Source organism: Macrotis lagotis, chromosome X, assembly GCF_037893015.1.
Source record: "Macrotis lagotis isolate mMagLag1 chromosome X, bilby.v1.9.chrom.fasta, whole genome shotgun sequence".
Classification (NCBI taxonomy): Eukaryota; Metazoa; Chordata; class Mammalia; order Peramelemorphia; family Peramelidae; genus Macrotis; species Macrotis lagotis.
Window position 1 is genome coordinate 19,109,076 of NC_133666.1, and position 19,054 is coordinate 19,128,129.

Consider the following 19,054-nt stretch of genomic DNA (forward strand, 5'->3'; position numbering starts at 1 on the left):
GATCTTACATTTTAAAGCAGGAAGTTACCTCAGAGGCCATCTACTACCACCTGCTCATTTTACAGAGGAGGAAACTGCGGTCAAGTTACTTGCCCATGATCACACAGTTTTTATAACTGAAATTTGAACTCAGATCTTCTCATTCCCAGGACTGGGAAGAGTGTGGGGGTGGGTAGAGAAGGCAATGAAATCTTGACTCTTTTTCAAAGGATCCCGAAGAAATTTAAGGCATGTTTAATATATGTTGACCCGTGATGGTTGTTGAATATCAGTGAATATTTTCACAATTTTGCTTGTTTCCATAACTCATCCTGAAGTTGTCAGCTTCAGCTCAATTCCCAAACCAAAGGGTTGACTTACTCAACTGACCCTTTCTCTTTACCTCTACTTCTGCCAAGGATCATAGCATACTCCATGTCACTTAGGTACATAACCTTGGAGCCATCCTTAATAATTCATTCTCCTTCACTGTCTATTCATTTATGGAGTCTCTTTGATTCTATTCCCATTATGCTGCTCATGCTTGCCCTCCCCTTACCTGCTAAGGGACTATATAGAGCCAGAAGGGACCTCAGTGGCCATCTAATTAAACTCTACAGAGATATATAATATCTATATTATATGCTAAGGCTTATAGTAGCTAAATAATTTGTCCAAGGTTGTACAGGAAATTATCTGAGATGGGATTTCAACCCAATCTCTTTGACTCCAAGGTCAGTATTTGTCTTATTCCTACCACATATACCCCAGTCCTCATCACTTGAATTTTTGTGATAGCCTCCTTTTAGCTCTTCCTGACTCCAGCCTTGCTCTCCTTTGCAATCCAAATTCCTTTCAACTACCACATTGATATTTATATGCATAGTTCTGACCTTGTCACTCCCCTGTTCCAAAAAGTACAATAGCTCCCTATTGTATCTAGGATAAAATACAAACTCTTTATTGGATCTGACCAATGTCTAGCCTATCTTTTTAGCTGATTGCACATTACCCCCCCTCCTATTCACTTTTCTTTTTATTGAAAGTAAGGAAAGGAAGAAATAAGCATTCATTCAGTGTCTGACAAAAACCAGGGATCATGTGATATGATTTATAAATATTATCTCATTTGATCCTCACATAGGATCTATGAGGTAGGGGTTATTATTACCCCCTTTTATAATTGAGTAAACTGAGACAAGCAGCTTCATGGAGCTGTATCTGGGGTTGCATTAGAACTTGGATCTTCCTGACGCCAGGCATAGTGCTCTATCCACTGTGCCACTAGTTTTCTAAATGTAGTCAATTTACTATTCCCTATTAATGTCAGGTCATTTCCTGCCAGTGTACATTTGTTTACACACACTGTTTCCCACCATCATGCCTCCCCATGTCTGGAATTTTTTTTTCTCCTTACCTCCACCTCTTAGAATTCTTTGATCCCTTCAACCCAAGTACCACCTCTGCCAAGGGCCTCTCTTGATCTCTTCACTTGTCAGTATCTCCTGCCTCTAAATTACTTTGTATATATTGTTTACATTTTGAACAATTGTGGACATGTTTTCTTCCTCCAGTTGAATTCAAACACCTAGACTGCAGAGACTTTAACTTTTATTTAGTGTCTAGCACATAGTAGGTATTTTATAAACACTTTCAAAACTGAGCTCCAATATCCTTTATTGCCCAAGTCAGGAATCTGGCCTTTCTTATACATTGCCTGGGATTGTTAGCTTTTTCTGTATATAAACAAGTCTTATCTCCTCAACTGGACCACATCTTCAGCAAGATATAGAGACCATATCTTGACTTTGGGATCATTGGATCTTACATTTTAGAGTAGGAAGTTAGCTCAGAGGCCATCTAGTCCCACCTGCTCATTTTACAGAGCAGGAAACTGAGGTAAGTTACTTGCCCATGATCGCAGGGGCCATTATTGGAGCTGAAATTTCAACTCAAATCTTCTCATTCCAATATATTCCATAATGTCTAACTTGGATTCTTGCCTAAAGCTGAATATTTTTTGATTGAGTAACTGTCCAAAGGCCACTCTGGATGGAGTGGGGGAAGTTTCCTCCTTTGTAAGATGATGTCTTTTATCTCTTATGCTCTGGGATAGGGGTTCTTCAGTTTTGTGTATCCTAGATCCAGAAATGTCCTGAAGCCCATTCAAACTGGAGCATGAGAGCCAATTGTTAAATTTGAGAATGAGCATTCATACCTCAGAAATAAGCAAATGCTACAAATGAAGCCCTGAGTGATTTCTAGACTTCAGAAAGTGAGGGAGAGTATGTTAATACAGATTAAACTTAAAAGTATGTCATGTCTAAAGATTTCCCCCAGTGAAACAGATATTTAATACTTAACAGCAACCACTACCTAGACCCCTGGGCGGATTGGAAATGTTTATGAAACCCCTCTCAGTTTCATGTTCTTAAAAGCATAAAAAAAATCCAAATGTCAGAAAGAAAACCAATTACATTTAAAAACAGTTTTCAAATTTTCAGAAAATAACGAGTCCAGGGATCTCAGATTATAGACTCTACTGAGCTTCACTTCTCTACTTCCAGGGACCCATCCAGGATGCAGTTATTTGGAATCTGTGCCACCATTCCTGGAACATCATTGCTTTGTTACCATTCTACCCTTCCTGTCCTTCACCACTGATGTGTGTTTGTGAGTAAGTGTTGTTTGTGTGTGTGTGTGTGTGTGTCTGTGTGTGTGTGTGTCTGTGTGTGTGTGTGTGTGTGTGTGTGTGTGTGTGTGTATGTGTGCTGACATTCTCACAGGGCAGTTGGCTAATGTAGTAAATTCTTCTGAGCTTATAGGAGGGGATCAGGAAAGTCCCTTTCTCTTCCTTATCTCCCAAATAGCACATAAGTAATTCAATACTTTAAAAAAAATGACAAAATGTACTTGACATGACTCCTCATACATTTTTGTTTGCTTGTTTTTGTAGCTACATGTAATGGTAGTTTTTAGGAATCATTTTTTTCAAGATTTGGGGTTTTATATTTCTTCCCCCTGACAAAAAGCAATCTGATACAGGCTCTGCATTTATAACCATGGTAAACATAGATACATATTGATCTTGTTGTGAGAGAAGAATCAAATAAAAATGGAAAGAGGAAAACATTAGAGAAAAAAATGATATAATATATAAGACAACTTTTAAAAATTGAAGATAATAAGCTTTCATCTTCATTTAAACTCAACAGTTCCTTCTCTGGATATGGCTGGCATACTTCAGAAATAAAATTGTCTTTGATTATTTTACTGTTGAAATGAACAAATCCATCATGATTGATCATCATCCCACATTGTTGTTAGTGAGTATAATATTCTTCTGCTTCTGTTCATCTCACTCTGCATCAAATCATGCAAGTCTTTCAAGGCTTTTCTGAAATTCTGCCCCTCATGATTTCTTATAGAATAATAGTGTTCCATCACATACATATACCACAATTTGTTCAGTCATTCCCTAATTGATGGGAATCCCCTAAATTTCCAATTTTTTGACACTATACAAAGAGCTGCTATAAATATTTTTATTTACCTTTTTTAATGATCTCTTCAGGATGCAGATCTAGTAGTGTTATTGCTGGATCAAAGGGTATGCATGCACAGTTTTATTGTCTTTCAGGCATAATTTCAAATTCCTTTCCAGAAAGTTTGAATCAGTTCACAACTTCACTAATAATGCGTTAGTGTTCAGTTTTCCCACATTCCCTTCAACATTGATCATTATTTTCTAGTTATATTGTTAATCTGGTATGAGGTTGTACCTCAGAGATGTTTTAATTTCCATTTCTCTAATCAATAATGATTTAGAGCAATTTTTCATATGACTATAGATAGTTTTGATTTCTTTCTCTGAGAATTGCCTTTCCATATCCTTTGGCCATTTATCTATTGGGGAATGACTGTTTTGTTTTTTTTTTATAAATGTGACTCAGTTATCTATATATTTCAGAAATGAGTCCTTCATCCAAAAGACTAGTTATAAAAATGGTTTCCCAATTTACTACATTTCTTTTAATCTTGGTAGCAGTCGTTTTGTTTGTGCAAAACATTTTTGGTTTAATGTAATCAAAATTATCTAGTTTGTTTTTTATAATGTTCTCTATCTCTTCATTGGCCATAATCTGCTCCCCTTTTCATAAATCTGACAAATGTCTTGTGCTCCAAATTGAGTTATTGTATTACGTTTTATGTTTAAATCCTACATCTATTTTGATCTTATCTTGGTAAAGATTGTGAGATGTTGGTCTATATCTAGTTTCTGAATCTACTTTGGCAGATAGACTCCCATGTATTTTATGTTGTCTGGGCTATATCAAATAGGATTTCTCTTTCTATCTCTTGCTGTTGTACCTTGGAAGTAATATATAGAAATGTAGAGGATTTCTGTAGGTTTGTTTTATATCCTGCAACTTTGCAAAAGTTGTTAATTATTTTCAGTAGTTTTTTAGATGATTTTCTAGGGTTCATATCATCTGAAAAGAATTATTCTTGCTTTTTTGTTGCCTATTCTAATTCCTTCGATTTCTCTTCTCTTATTGCTAAAGCTAACATTTCTAATGCACTACTGAAAAATAGTGGTGATAACAGGCATCCTTGTTTCACCCCTGTTTTTATTGGGAATGCTTCTAGCTTATATCCATTGCATATAATTTTTGTTGATGGTTTTAAATAGATTCTGCTTATCATTTTAAGGAATATTCCATTTATTCCTAGACTCCAGTGTTTTAATAAGAATGGGTGCTGTAGTTTGTCAAAAGCTTTTTCAGCATCTATTGAGATTATCATGATTTCTGTTACATTTGTAATTGATATGGTTGATTAGGCTGATAGTTTTCCTAATATTGAGCCAACCCTGCATTTCTGCTATAAATTCTGCTTAATCATAGTGTATTATCCTAGTGATAACTCGCTGTAATTGCCTTGCTAATATTTTATTTAAAATTTTTGCATCCATATTCATTAGGGAAATTGGTCTACAATTTTCTTTCTCTGTTTTGACTCTTCCTGATTTAGTTATCAACACCATATTGGTGTCATAAAAGGAATTTGGCAAAACTCCTTCACCTATTTTTGCAGATAGTTTATATAACATTTGAGCTAATTGTTCCTGACTATTTGGTAGAATTCGCTTGTGAATTAATCTGGCCCTGGAGATTTTCTCTTAGGGAGTTCACTGATGGCTTATTCAATTTCTTTTTTCTGAGATGGGGTTATTTAAGTATTTATTTTCTTCTTCTTTCAACCTGGGAAATTACAGTTTTTCAAATATTCGTGCATTTCACTTAGATTATCAAATATATTGGCATACATTTTGGGCAAAATAATTCAGCATAATAACATTAATTTCTTTCTCATTAGTGGTGAATTCACCTTTTTCATTTTTGATACTGGTAATTTCGTTTTCTCCTTTCTTTTTATCAGATTAACCAAATGTTTATCTATTATATTGCTTTTTCCATAAAAGCAACTTTTGGATTTATTTCAATAATTCAATGGTTTTTTTATTTCAATTTTATTACCTTCTCCTTTGATTTTCAAAATATTTTAATTTTATATTTAATCACGATTTTTAATTTGTTCCTTCTCTAAATTTTTAGTTATGTGATCAGTTTATTGTTCTCTTCTTTCTCTATTTTATTCATCTATCCATTTAGAGATATAATATTTCCCCTAATAACTGCTTTGGCTATATCCCATAAGTTTTCCTGCTTATTGTCATTGTTTTGGGTGAAATTATAAATTCTTTCTATTATTTCTTGATCCTCTCATTCTTTTAATGTTAGGTTTTAGTTGCCAATTAGTTTTAGGTCTATCTATCCATGGCCCTTTATTACATGTGATTTTAATTGCATTTTGATCTGAAAAGGAAGCATTTAATATATTTCTGCCTTTCTGCATTTGATTATGAGGTTTTTTAATGTCCTATGACATGACAAAATTTTGAATAGGTGTCATGTACATATCAATAAAAATTTATTCCTTTCTATCCCCATTCAATTTTCTCCCTAAGTCTATCATATCTAAGTTTTCTAACATTCTGTTCACTCCCTTAACTTCCTTCTTGTTTATTTTATCTAATTCTAAGAGAGGGAGGTCCCCCATCAATATAGTTTTGCTGTCTTCCAATACCTTAATTAGCTTTCCTCTATGAATTTGGATGCTATACCACTTGGTGCATCCATGTTTAGTATTGAAATTACTTCATTGTCTGTGGTACTTTTAGGAGCATATAGGTTCCTTCATTATCTCTTTTAATGAGATCTATTTTCACAATTGTTTTTTCTGAGATAAGGATTGCTACCCCTGCTTTTTTCATTTCAGCTGAAGCATAATATATTTTGCTCCAGCCTTTTTCTTTTACTCTTTGTGTATCTCTTTGCTTCAAATGTTTTTTCTTGTAAGCAGCATATTGTACGGTTTGGGTTTTTAATTCACTCTGCTATCCACTTCCATTGTATGGGAGAGTAATCCCATTTATATTCCCAGTTATAATTACTCTCTATTACCTTCCATGCTATCTCCCCTCCATTTGTATGTACCCTTTCATCTTGCTTCTGAATAATTCCCCCTCAATGTGCCCTCCCTTCTAATCCAGCACCCTCCCTTTTCCCTTTTTTTCCTCCTTTCCCTTTTAGTAGTCCCTTCTTCCCTACCCCCTTTCCTTTCTAATAATTTCTACACTCAGCTGAGTGTGTGTGTTAATCCCCCTTTGAGTAAAATCTGATGAGAGTAAGATTCAGGCTGAATGGCTGTCCTGAGCAACACTGGAGCTCTCCCAATCTGGATGCTGGAGCTCTCCCAGTCTGCGCATTGCATACACTGCAAAGGCTTCTGACCAGGTTAGTCCCCTGCCTTACCCTGCCACTATTATGCTTGGTCTCTGATCTCTGCCCTGGACATACTCATACTCCCCTCCCCCCATGGCAGAACTTGCTGGAAGATGTTCCACTCTGTTCTTTTGTGGGTTCTGTCTCTCTAAAATCTGTTAAGAAGCTTGATTCATGTCAGTTCTGAGGGAGAACCAGGAGAACTTAAAACAGTGCCTGGCTTCTCTCTACCATCTCAGCCAGAATTGACTCCTCATACTTTCTTCCAAATAGCATATATTCAAGGAAGACTAGTACCTCTGGTGTAAGAGCTGCTTTCCACCTTTGATTTTCACCTGAGCCACCCACCTAATAATTCTCATCTGTGGCTCCAAAGAACTGTGGCATGCAGTGTTCTCATCCCAGTAAACCATTTCAGCAGATGTACTAAACCAGGGGAATAGCCAAGGGGAATTCAAACCTGTTGGTGAGTTAGGGGGTGTCTCCATCCAAGAATATGAAGACTTTCCCTGGTGGAATGAATAGATGAGGACATTTTATTCCAATGGCTATGAAGGCAGCTGAAGCAGATGCTATGAAGTGCTTAGAGCTTGGTTAGACATCAAAGATGCAAACATCATCCACTGCATCTCAAGCCATTACTAGTTGTCTTGACTCTGTCTTGCCTCTAGACTGTCATTAATTTTGGAAGAGTCAGGCTAACAATTTCATGCAACTTTGCCTCATTTATTTATGCTCAAATCAAAAGTTATCACCCATACCATTTTACCATTCCTATCTCAAAGTCCTGTGACAACAGGCAAGTGATGAAGCAGTGGGTTCAGATACACGGGGAGCTGTAGCTACAACCCTGCATGCAGGTGCCCTAGGTCATAGGTTTATTTCCTCACTGAAAGCAGCAGTGGGATTTGGCAGCCCCCTGTGTGATTGAACAGTCTTTTCAAGATACGCTGATAAACTCCTGATGTGAGGAAGAGGCTAGAAAAAGGTACCCTAAAATTGTCAGCTTACCCAATGATGGCTCAATTGCTATTGCAGGTGGGAATCCCATCCTGTGGTTGAAACACACAAAAGTACAAAACCTTCTTCAAAGAAGATTCTTCTCATCATCGACATATGGAATGTATGTACACTTATAGGCAACACAAAATCAGATAGACCTGAAAGACAAACAGGCCTTGTTGCAAGAAAATTCAGCAAATATCATATCCAATATCAGCCTTGAGTGAACTAACGTTGGCAAATGAAAGTTAGCTTACTGAAGTCAGAATTGGATACATATTTTTTCTGGAGTGACCACAGTGAAAGAGAGAATCATGAAGCTAGGTTAGGTTTTACAATCACAACTAATCTAGTCAACCAGTTTGCCTATCAAAAGGAGTTAATTCTTTCTCATGACAATGCTATTGTCACTTGAAGGAAAATGCCACACCACCATGGTCCTACCATGACAAACCCTGATGAGGTCAAAGAAAAATTTTATGAAGACTTGGAGACACTTATCATCAATGTACCAAAAGAGATCAAGCTTACAATTCTGGGTGACTTTAATGCTAGCAAAGTTTTAGAATACCAAACATGATAGGGAGTTCCTGGGAGTGATGGAGTTGGAAACAGCAAGAGTAAAGGTCACATACTTGTGCTTGTCATGATCTTCTCATCATGAACTCTGTCTTCCATTTATCTAAATGCAATAAAACTTCCTTAGATGCACCCTCACAGAAAACATTGACAATCAAATAGACTGTGTGTTTGTAAGGAGAAGAGACAGACAGGATGTGAAAGTGACAAAGGCAATGTGTGATCCAAAGTTCTGGACTGATCACAGACTCATCCTCTCCAAGCTAAATATTCACATTCAACCAAAGCAGCAGTCCCAAAGCAAAATGACCACTTGAAGAGTTAATGTCAAGAGATTAGAACTCTAATTGGGAAAAGTTTGTTGCTAACTTGGAGAGAAAGTTGAATCAACACACATTTAGCAACAGTGGAAAAGAAGTGGGCACCTTTCCGAGATTTGGTGTACAGCATTACATCTGCTCATCTGAATCAGCACACTCACAGACATCAAAATTTTTTAATGAAGCTGCTAAATAAAAAATGATAATGCCACAGGTTTACCAGCTGGATAGTTCATCCATTTCCAAGAAGGCAGTTTTTAATTCCATCAAAAGTAAAGTGAAGTTAAGAGAGATGTAGGATTCTTGGCTGAGTGGGAAAGCAGATGAAATTCAATTTTATGCAGATAGTAACAATCCAAGGTGCTTTTATGATGCCATAAAGGCTATTTAAGGGGCAAAAACATGATTCATCTCAACTTCTCATTCTAATGGAGGCAGATTGATTAGTGATAAGGACATGATCTTAGAGGGATGGGCAGAACACTTCCATAGTTTTCTTAACAGACTGTCATCAACCAATGCACACGGCATGAACCATTTACTTCAAGTTGAATCAGTGTATCTCTAGCTGAATTTCCATCTGAAGAAGAGATTTTCAAATTCCATTAAATTCCTTTCATATGGCAAAGCACCTGGTGCTGATTATATTTTAGCTGAGATTTACATGGTATGTATGTGGTGGGGGGGGGGGTAATGGTACATTGCTTACACAAAAGCTGGATGAAATTTTCTAGGTTATATGGCATAAGGAGGTTATCCTCCAGGAGTTCAAGGATGCCTCCATTGTATGTATCTATCAAAGTAAAGGAAGAGATTGTCCTGTGCCAATCACATGGAAGTTTCTCTTTTAGTCATTGTTTGTAATATTCTCTTTTTTTGCAAGGAAGTGGGGTAAAGTGACTTGCCCAAGGTCACACAGCTAGGTAATTATTATGTATCTGAGGCCGTATTTGAACTCAGGTTTTCCTGACTCCAGGGCCAGTGCTCTATCCACTGTGCCACCTAGCTGCCCCATTTGCAATATTCTTGCAGGAATCCTTCTAAATAGACTTATCCTTCACCTGGAAGATGGTCACTTCCCTGAGAGTCAGTGTGGCTTCAGAAAGGGTTGAGGAACAGTAGATATGGTGTTTGGGGCCTGACAACTCCAGGATAAATGGCAGGAGCAGAACAGAGGTCTGTATACATTTGTAGATCTGACTAAGGTCTTTGGTATTGTCGGTCATGAGGGTTTATGGAAAATTAGGTCAAAGTTTGGTTTCCTGGAGAAGTTCATGAGTTTTGTTCATCAATTTCAAGATGGCATGCTTGCATGGATTCTAGATAGTGGACAATGCTCTCATGATTTCTTGGTCACCAGTGGAGTAAAACAAGTATCCTTGCTCCCGTGCTTTTAGCATGATATTTTCAGCCATGCTATTAAACGCCTTCACTGAGGAAAAACAAAGTCAATTACCACACTGATTCTTCAACCTGAAAAGACTATAAGCTAAGACCAAAATGGAAGGAGTGTTAGTGCATGCTTTTCTATTTGCCGATGATTGTACACTTAATGTAGCCTCTGAAAATGAGAGGCTACTAAGTATGTATTGAATCTCTGCTGCCTGTCCTAATTTTGGTCTAAAAGAAAACACGGGTGTTACCTCAGCCTTCACTACACCATCCCTATGTGGAATCATTGGGTATAGCAAATTTTGGAGAAGTTTGGAATTCTGAATAAGTTTACTTACCATGGCAGTGTACTTTTCAGGGAGGTACACATTGATAATGAGGTTGACATACGCATTGCCAGAACTCACTCAATATTTCAGAGGCTCTGAAGGAAAGTGTAGGAGAGAAAAGGTATTGGACTGACTACCAACCAAAGGTCTACAGAGCTGCTGTGCTGACCTCATTGTTGTATGCCTGTGAAACCTGGTTAGTCTATCAGGCCCCTGCTAGGAAACTGAATCACTTCCATTTAAATTGTCGTAGGAAGATTCTGAAGATCACCTGGAAGGAGAAGATATCAGACACTGAGTCCTTTCTCAAGCTAAACTGCCAAGCATCCAAATTTTACTAGAAAGATTGCATCTACAATGGGATGATCATGTTGTTCAAATGCCAAACACACACTTGCCAAAAGACCATTTTATGGAGAACTCACACAGGGCAAACACTCACAAGGGGATCAGAAAAAGCAATAAAAATACACTTTTCAGTTCTTTCTTAAGAACTTTGGAATTTATTGTGTAGCATGGGAGATACTGGCAGAGGATCACCCAATATGGCATACGTTCATCAGAGAGTATGCTGTGCAAAGTGAATGAGCAAAGTAGAATTGAAGTAGCTCAAAGGAAATGTGAGATGTACAAGTTTAGAATACCCATCTCAGGAGTTCACATGGACTTGTGCTAGATCTGTGGTAGAGCAATCCAAGCTTGTATTGGCCCAATCAGTCACAGTCAGACACATTGTAATTCATCTCTAACTTAGCGATATCATTTTGATCTTTGATAATCATAGATAAGAACCAAGCAACCCAAATATCAATCCTTCTTTATCTTTGGAGACAGTCTTCAAAGGTTGTTCAGGACATTCGTCTTATTATCTGGAGTTCAGCTTTCTTGTACAACTCTGCACTCACCAAGGTGACTCCCATTCATCTCAATTTATCATCCATCAGTTCTAATGTATCTTGTCTGTTCCTAGTTATTTTCATGTAATCTTCCCCATCAAACTGTGAGCTCCTTGTGGGCAGAGATTTGTTTTTGCCCTTTTTTGTATCCAACACAGCACAGATCCTTGAATACAATAAGTGTTGATATGACCCATTGATCAGATAATAGATGCAAAATACTTGCCAGCCCCATACATGAAATCATTCCAGCTTTGTAGAAGCTGGCCAAGTATGTGTGCTGCTAGCATAGTCTTCAAGTACCCAGGTGCAGAAAGCAGAGTAGAACTTTAATGGAAGACCTTCTGAGTCATGGACATTTTAACAGAGGCCTTCTAGACACAGTGCCCTCACTTTTATTATCTAATTCATTGGTAATATTCTTTTTGGGGATTTCATACCAGGTAAGAAGGGAAGGGTATGACTATGACCAGTTTGTAAGGAAGATTTGTGAGGCATTTGTATCTATTGTCTTTTAATAACTGGAAACCAGCATCTTACTGTGGAAAGAATACTGACCCTGGAGGTAGAGAGTCTAGGATCAAATCACATCTGTGATGTTTCAATGAGACCTTGAACAAGTCACTTCAACTCCCCATACCTCAGTTTCTTCTTCTGTAAAATGAGATCTCTTGCAATTCTATATGTTTAATATTATGAACTAAGCTCCAATCAACTCTAATGTGGAATAAATAGCACAGTTGTCTTCAAATTAATGGTTCAGAAATTTAACTAAAGTGCAAATGAGATCTATATAAACTCAAAGTCTTAGATTTATTAAAAAAATTATTATGAATTTAATCAATAGATACTTACATTACAGTACCCAAAAATCCAAAAGAATATATCTGAAACTTTGAAATACTGATATATATTTTGTTTTAGAAAGCATAATAATTAGCCCTGATTATATCTCCTTCTGAACTCCTACTTTCTTTAGAATATTTTTCTGCTTTAGTAATACTTTTTTCCATCATCTCTATTACTTCCCACTAACTCATTCTCCCTCCTTCAAATAGAAGCCCTCCTTCTGAATCAATAAGCCTAATGAACAGTCAAGCAAAACAAATCAACAGACTGGCTGTTTGATAATGTCTGTCTCCTTTTATGCCCCCACTGTGTCACATTTCTGCCAAGAAGGAAGATACATGTGACTCATTGATTTTAAGCCTAAACTTCATTTTCTTCTGTTCCTTCAAAGAACCAAATCATGTTTTTCCAACATTGCAACCAATTGCCAGTGGGATTTGGCCAGGTCCATGATTTGAACACATCTCCTTGGTGGTGAGGGGGAATTACTGCAATCAATGTCTCTGCATGCTTCTTTCTAGGCAATTGGGGAAGACCAAAGTTGTCACCTTAGACATTAAGGGGAGGTGGCAGAGCCAAGATATCAGAGAGAAGTGAGGAACTTTCTTAAGATCTCCTGGATTTCCCTCAGAAACAATGCTAATCAAGCCTCTAAATGAAATATTGAGTTACAGAACCCACAAAAGACCATAGTAGAGCATACTCCCACAAGGTCTGTTGTGTGGGGGGAGAGTAGGGCAGACCATGGAAAGCAAAAGCACAGGTGGCATGGGGAGATGAGGATCAATTGGAGGTTCTCAGCTGTGGGGTAGATCTCTAGAGAAGATCCTTGGAATTTGGACTTGGCTGGTCGATGGTACAGCAGCCAGTTGGGAGAACATTAACGTGGATGCCTGGGACCTCTATTCAGTCAGAGCACAACTGGGTTGCATGGCTCAGCCCAGATGGCAAACCCCTAGCATTCCCAATCTGGAAGGCCTAAACCAGTGATCAAGCTAATGGCATTCTGGTGTAGATAGAAAGCCCCAGACCTTCCCAATGCAGATGGCTCAGGAATGGACAACTGGCATTCCCAATGCAATGGTCCAGAGAGTAAGATCTTGGTGTTCCTAACATGGTTGACCCAATAAGCAACTCCCTGGAGTTCCCCAATCAGATAACCCCAGGCCACTGATAAGGCATCTTTGGTTCTAAACAACAAAGGGTTATAAGTGGGCCTCTCCACTAAAATGAGAACTTTGGGATTGTGCCCAGTAGCAAAACTCAAAATAAGTAAGAAGTGTCAGAGAAAAGCACGGTCTATAGAAAGCTACCTTGGAGGTAAGGATGAGCAAAACACTATCTCAAAAGAGGATGACAAAAAAGCAGAGGTAAATGTAAATTGGCCTTCAGCCCAAAAATACTTCTTGGAAGAACTCAAAAAGGATTTCAGAAATCAAATGTAAAAATTGGGAAAAGAAACGCAAGAGAAATTCAACACCTTACAAAAACTAACAGAAGATCCTGTAAAATCCTGTAAAAATACAATTGGGCAAATGAAAAATAAAATGAATCAAATGGAAAAAGGAGACGTAAAAGCTAACTGAAGAAAATAATTCCTTGAAGAATATAGGGTGGGTAAAATATAAACTAATAACTCCATGAGACATGAAGAGTCAGTTAAGTAAAGTAAAATTAAAAAATGCAAAAATAGAAGATAATGTAAAATACCTCTTTGGAAAGGCAGTTTACCTGAAATTACATCCAGGAGAGATAATTTAAGAATTATTTGACTACTTGAAATCCATGATCAAAAAAAGAGGATCAAGGAAGACTGCCCGGATATCCTGGAACCAGAGGGTAAAATAATTATTGAAAGAATACTGATCACCTCTTAAAAGAGATCTCAAAATAAAAACACCAAGGAATAATCTAGCCAACTTCCAGAATTATGAAATCAGCAAGTAAATCCTGTATCTGACCAGAAAGAAGTAATTCAAATACAAGTAGGCATAGACAGGATTATGTAGGACCTAGAAATATCAACATTACAGGATCAAAGGACCTGGAATATGATACTCTTGAAGGCAAAAGAGCTTGGAGGATTACAACCAAGAATCAATGGCCTACCAAAATTGAGCATTGTCTTTTATTGGAAAAGATGGATATTTAATGAAATAGGTGAATTTCAAATATTTCTGATGAAAAGGCCAAAACTGAACAGAAAATTTGATCTTCAGACATGAACCTCAAAAGATCCATGAAAAGGTAAATGGGGAAAAGAAAAATCTTACTATTCAATAAGATCAAACTGATTACATCCCTTCATGAGTGGAAGACTCTCATAACTCTTAAGAATTTTAACTTTATTAGAGGAAGAATATTTAGGCTGAAGGTATGGACCTAAGTTGATTTTGATGGAAGGATTTAAAAAAATTAAGAGACAAAAAAGGAATTATATTGAGATGAGAATAAGGTGGTAAATTAAATCACATGAAGAAGTAAAAAGGATCTATTATAGTAGAAGGAAAGAAAGAAGGAGGTAAGAGTTGATTGAATATTACTATCATTGGATTTGGCTCAAAAAGAGAATAACTCATACATTCAATTGGATTCAGAAATTTAACTTATCCTTCAGGAATTAGGAAGGGAAAGTGGGGAAGGAAAGGAGAGACTGATAGAAGGAGGAGGGAAGGCCAAAGGAGAAAAAGCAAAGAAAGGGGGACAGATTGAGGAAGGTGGTATTCAGAAGCAAAACACTGGGAAGGAGGATAGGGTGAAAGGAGAAAGAAAATTACTAGTAGAAGAGAGATAGGATGGAGGGTAATAAAGAGTTAGTAATTATAACTGTGAATGTATTGGGGATGATCTCTCCCATAAAATGGAAGTAGATAACTGAGGGGATTAAAAACCAGAATCTCACAATATGTTGTCTACAAGAAACACATTTCAAGCAGAGATATATACACAGAGTAAAGGTAAAAGGCTGTAGTAGAATATATTATGCAGCAACTGAATTGAAAAAAGCAGGGGGAACAATTTTTATCTCAGAAACAGCAAATGCAAAATTAGATCTAATTAAAAGGCATAAGGAAGGAAGCTACATCTTCTTAAAAGGTACCATGGAGAATGTATACAAAAATTGACCATGTACTAGGACATAAAAACCTAATGATCAACTGCAGAAAGGCAGAAATAGTGAATACATCTTTCTCAGATCACAATGCAATAAAAGTCATATGCAATACTGGGCCAAGGAGATATAGATCCAGAACAAATTGGAAACTGAATAACCTCATTTTAAAAAAATGAGTGGACCAAAAAACAAATTATAGAAAGAATTAACCATTTTATCCTAGATAATGATAATAATGAAACAACATACCAAAACCTATGGGATTCATTCAAAGCGACTCTCAGGGGATATATTATAGCTCTAAATGCTTATATGAATAAATTGGAGAAAGAGGAAATCAATGAACTAAACATGCAACTAAAAAAATTAGAGAAAGAACAAATCAAAAATCCCCAAATACCAAATTAGAAATTCTAAAAATTAAAGGAGATATTAATAAAATCAAAAGCAAAAAAACTATTGAATTAATAAATAAAACCAAAAGTTGGTATTATGAAAACACCAATAAAATTGATAAACCTCTAGTCAATTTGATTAAAAAAAAGAAAGAAGAAAACCAAATTCCTAGTGTTATAAATGAAAAAGGTGAACTCACCACCAATGAGGAGGAAATTAAAGTAATAATTCGAAATTATTTTGCCCAACTCTATGCCAATAAATTTGATAATCTAAGTGAAAAGGATGAATATTTACAAAAATATAAGTTGCGCAGGTTAAATGAAGAGGACATTAAATACCTAAACAACCCTATCTCAGAAAAAGAAATTCAACAAGCCATTATTGAACTCCCTAAAAAAAGTCTCCATGGCCTGATGGATTCACAAGTGAATTCTACCAAACATTTAAGGAACAATTGGTTCCAATCCTATATAAACTCTTTGGAAAAATAGCGAAAGATGGAACTCTGCCTAACTCTTTCTATGAAACCAATATGGTACTGTTACCTAAACCAGGAAGAGTTAAAACAGAGAAAGAAAATTATAGACCTATTTCCCTGATGAATATAGATGCAAAAATCCTAAATAAAATCTTAGAAAATGACTACAACAAGTCATCAGTAGGATAATACATTATGATCAAATAGGATTTATTCCAGGAATGCAGGGATGGTTCAATATTAGGAAAACTGTTAGTATACTCAATTATATCAAGAACAAACCCATCAGAAATATTTTTCCTAACAGTAACATGGGAGTGATCTTCAACCTTGAAGGACTTGCTCATTCCATCAGTGCAACAACTGGGAACAATCTTGGGCTGTCTGCAAAGGAGAGGGCCATCTGTACCCAGATAAGGAGCCATGGAGTTTGAACAAAATCCAAGTACTATTCACTTTAATTTAGAAAAAAAACATATATCTTATTGTCTGATCTTGTTACCTCTGAGAATTCTTTTCTCTTTAAGGATATGATTTCTCTCTCATCACACCCCATTTGGATCAAGGTACAACATGGAAACAAAGTAAAGACTGACAGAGTGCTATCTGGGGGGGGGGAGGGAAGCAAAATTGGGGGAAATTGTAAAACTCAAATAATATCTTTAATAAAAATAAATTCAAAAAAAATTAAAAAAAAGGTACCATGGATAATGAGGACAGTTAGGTGGTACAGTGGGTAGAGTACTGGCCTTAGAGTCAGAAGGATGGGAGTTTGAATTCAGCCTCAGTCACTTGACATGTACTAGCTATGTGATCCTGTATGAGTCGCTTAACCCTGATAGCCTTACATTCAGGAACATCTCTAGTCATCTTAATTTGTATATGGTCATTGTGAGGCTGGTGACTTAGCATAGCGTCCCCTCACTCAAATGCAATTGATATGCTAGTCATGGAATCACTTCCCTGATGTCATGGTCTTCAAGGTCAAAGGACAGAAACATCATAAACAATGATAATGTCAAGAAAATCAATACCAAAAATCCAAATTCTTAGAGGAGAAGCTAAACAAATTACAGGGGAGATATAGGCAGCAAAACTATACTGGTGGGGGATCTCAACTTCCCCCTCTCAGAATTAGATAAATCTAGCCATAAAATAAACAAGAAGAAAATTAAAGAGGTGAATAAAATGTTAGAAAGCTTAGATATGATAGACCTCTGGAGAGAATTGAATGGGGATAGAAAGGAATATACCTTTTTTCCTGTGACACATGGCACCTACACAAAAACTGACCATGTATCAGGGCAGAAAATGCAGAAAAGCAGAAATATTGAGTGGCTCCTTCTCAGTTAATGATGCAATAAAAATCCTGAGCAATTAAGGGCCATGGAAAGACATATCTAAAATTAATTGGAAACTGAATAACCTAAATTTAAAGAATGAGTGTGTCAAGAAATAAATCATAGAAAGAATAATTTTATCAATAACAATGACAATAAGGAGTCAGCATCCCAAAATTTGTGAGATACAGTCAAAGCAGTTAATAGGAGAAATTTTTACATCTCTAAAGGCTTACATGAATAAAGAGAAAGAGGAGATTAATGAATTAGGCATGCAATTAAAAAAGTTAGAGAAAGAACAAATTAAATATCCCCAATTAAATAGTAAATTCTAAATTCTAAAAATCAAAAAATTATTGAACTAATAAATAAAACTAAGAGTTGTTTTTATGAAAAAAATAAAATAGATAAACATTTAGTTAACTTGATTTAAAATAAAGAAAACAAAATTACCAGTATCAAAAATGTCAAAGTTGAATTTACCACCATTGAAGAAGAAATCAAAGTAATATTTGGAGCTATTTTGTCCAACTGTATGCCAATAACTTAGAGAATCTAAGTGAAATGAATAAATATTTACAAAAACATAAACTGCCCTGGGGCAGCTAGGTGGTGCAAAGGGCAGTTAAGTGGTACAGTGGAAAGAACACTGACCCTGGAATCAGGAGGACCTGAGTTCAAACTTGGCCTCAGACATTTAATAATTATCTAGCTGTTTGACCTTGGGCAAATCACTTAATCCATTGTCTTGCAAAAGCCAAAAAAAAAATAAATAAACTTACAGGTAAAGGAAGAGAAAACTACTTAAATAACCCTATATCAGTAAAAACAATGAACAAACCATCAATGAAGAAACCATCAGTGAAGAAAAATTCTTCAGGGCCAGATGAATTCACAAGTGAAATCTACCAAACATATAATATTTAGTTCCAATTTTATATAAACTATTTGAAAAAAAATAGATGAAGAAGGAGTCCTGTCAAATTGCTTCTATAAAACCACTATGGCGATGATACCTAAACATGGAAGGATCAAAACAGAAAAAGAAAATTATAGACCAAATTTCCTAATGAATATGGTTGCAAAAATTTTAAATAAAATATTTGCAAAGTTATCACAGGGATAATACACTATTATCAGATAGGATTTCTATCAGGAATGCAAGGTTGGTTCAATATTAGGAAAATTATGAGCATAATTGGCCATATTGATTAAAAAACTAACAAAAATCATATGATTATTTCAATAGATTTGAAAAACTTTTGACTAAATGCAGCATCCTTTGCTATTAAAAGCACTGGAGAGCATAGGAATTAGTGGCGGGTTCCTTCAAACAATAAGCAGTATCTATCAAGTATAATCAACAAGCATTGTACGTAATGGAGATAAGTTAGAAGACTTCTCAGTAAGATCAGGGGTGAAACAAGGTTGCTGATTATCACCACTATTATTCAATACTGTATTAGAAATTTTAGCTTTAGCAATAAAAGAAGAAAAAGAAATTGAAGGAATTAGAATAGGTAAAGAA